Source organism: Lontra canadensis, unplaced genomic scaffold, assembly GCF_010015895.1.
Source record: "Lontra canadensis isolate GAN:19392208 unplaced genomic scaffold, GSC_riverotter_1.0 scaffold141, whole genome shotgun sequence".
NCBI lineage: Eukaryota > Metazoa > Chordata > Mammalia > Carnivora > Mustelidae > Lontra > Lontra canadensis.
Genome location: NW_022631135.1, coordinates 3,583,253 through 3,585,921, shown reverse-complemented (window position 1 = coordinate 3,585,921; position 2,669 = coordinate 3,583,253).

The window sequence follows — 2,669 nt, the reverse complement described above, 5'->3', positions numbered from 1 at the left end:
TATCTCAATTAAGGAAAAAACAGATTGTGGGCTAATATGAAAAACACATTCAGCCTTGTTTGTGGTTAAACAAATTAAAATAAAAATAGAATTAAAAAATGAAATCTAGCTAAAGATTGTGATCTTTATGCTAAGGCTGAAGTAACTTCTTAAAGTATTTTAAACAAAGAGATGGCAAGACCACATGGACATCTAAACAAATCACTCTTGTTTTGCTGTGAAGGATAAATTAGGGGGGAGACGACAATGAATGAGGGAAGACCAGCTCAGGGCTTATTCAAATCTTTTGGGGGAGAATTGATAGCAGTAGTGGTGGAGAGAGAGGGAAGTAGGGAGGTCCAAGAGACTTCTAGAAGATAAAATCAAAGGAGAGATCCTAGACTTCTCACCTAGTGAAACTCAGAAGCATGGAGAAAAACCTAAATTGATGAGGCACCATCTTCTTCCCTATTGAAGGGCAGGTAGCATTTATGTGACATCAGCAAAGGTGGCTGCTGAAGAAAGTAGATGAGTAATTGACCATCACGTGGTAAAAGTTTCACTCAGAAACAGGAAAGCCAAAGTTATGGCAAGATAGCAGCCAAACTAAGGTCGGCAGCAACAGCTGGGAGTTCTCTTGGGAAGGCTTGCTGAATGAAGCAACAAAGCCTGACATTCAATACTTGGTTATATATGGAGTGGCTCATGATTTCCCAGGCAGCTCTGCTCATGCCCCAAAGTAACCCAAGAAAGTGAAATCTGCTAAGTCACCTGACTTACCTTTGGGGCAGTTCCATGTGTTCTCGAAATATCTCTCTTTCTAGGATGCAACAGGACAGTCAAGGTTCATCATCCTTTCCCCACTAAATGGAAGCTGCTGTTCTAGAAAGATCTTGACATGGGGAGTCAGAAGACCTGGGGCTAAATGGTGGCTCCAAGCTTCTCTAGTGGTGTGCATTTTAGAGGTGGTTTCCATCATAATTAAAATGTGATTGCTAAAATCTATAACCTTGCAGAGCTGCTGTGAAGGTTTTGTATATGATAGGTACTCCACAAATGTTAGCAATAAAAATCATAATAACGCTAAATAACTTTTATTATTAAAATATCCTTTCTCTCCTTTCTTTCTTTTTTTTTTAAGATTTTTATTTATTTTTTTGACAGACACAGATCACAAGTAGGCAGAGAGGCAGGCAGAGAGAGAGAGAGGGAAGCAGGCGCCCCGCTGAGCAGAGAGCCCGATGCGGGGCTCGATCCCAAGACCCTGAGATCATGACCTGAACCGAAGGCAGAGGCTTAACCCACTGAGCCACCCAGGTGCCCCCCTTCTTTCTTTTATATAGTTTTTCTTTTTGATTTTTTTTTCAACTACCATAGCTTCAGGTATACCCTTATTTGACAAATGTTGCATGCTCGTTAGGTATCAGACACCATACAAGGTGATGAAGATAGAGGGGAGAAGATCCACATTGTCTTTATCCTCTAGACCTTATGCTTAAAGAGATGAAGGCTAGATCTACTCTGTGACAGAGACTACTGCCTATTCACCAAAAATTTGAGTCCTTTTTTCCTGGACACATGGTAGATTACTTTCCCAGCCTTCCTTGCTGCAGGGTGTGGCCATGTGACCCATTAATGGAATATAAGCTTCTGTTACTTCTGGACCAAGATTTTTAAGAGGTAGATGTACTTCCTCTACTCTCTTTTCTCATTTTGCTGGTTGGTTGGATGCAGATGATAATAAAGGATTCCAGGAGAAAGGCAAAGCTGAAAGATAAAAGGTCCCTAGATCCCTGATTTGCCATGTCTTTTCCCACCCAGAAAGACTTGCCTTAGACTTTTCCTAAACAACAATAAAAATAACAAAATAAAGTCTATTGTGTTTGAGTCATTAGGAAGTTTTGTGCTTATTTGTTGTAGCAGTTAGCTACTTTACTACATTCCTCTTCAGTTCTCATTTTCCTTCTCTATTGTAATCAATGACCTTAATACATTTTTGTTTTTGTTGTCATCAAGAAGTCACTGTATCTCAGAATATCTAAAACAAAACTTATAATCTCACCTCCAAGACATTTTTTTGACCTACCTCTCTCTAATAATGACCTCGTTAGAGGCCAATATATACAAGCCTCACACAGTGGAGTTAGCTTGACCCTCTCTTTCCCTTCCTGAGATGCAGTCAGTTACCCATTTCTCTATCTTTTCCTTTATGATCCTTCTAGAATTTGACTTTTCCTTTTCAGCCCCATCAGTATCACTAAGAAAGGTGAAGGGGCTAAAATTCAAGTCATGCATCTTGGCACAACGTTGCATCCACTTGGAGGGATGGTTTTTTCATAGTTTCCATAAACTGTCAAAGGAAGTGTTTCCTTTCTACCCTGCCACAAGTTCCTTGAGAGTGCCGGAAAGCCCTGTGACTGACACACTAATCAAGCCTCTAATGCTTCAAGCTGAGGCGACGGTGAGCATCCACAAGTTTACAACATTCTCATCAGTCTCCCCACTTCCAGTCTATCCTTCAAGCCTTTGCTTTATTAATCTTCCAAAAGTATAGATGTTAAGTATTTCTGCTTAAAAAGTTCAGTGGCTATTCCTTATCTAACAGAATGAACTTGTAGCCTGTGTATTCAAAGCCTACCATGATCTAGAATCATCTCCCTTCTCTCATCTCCCTTCTCTAGCCTTCTATT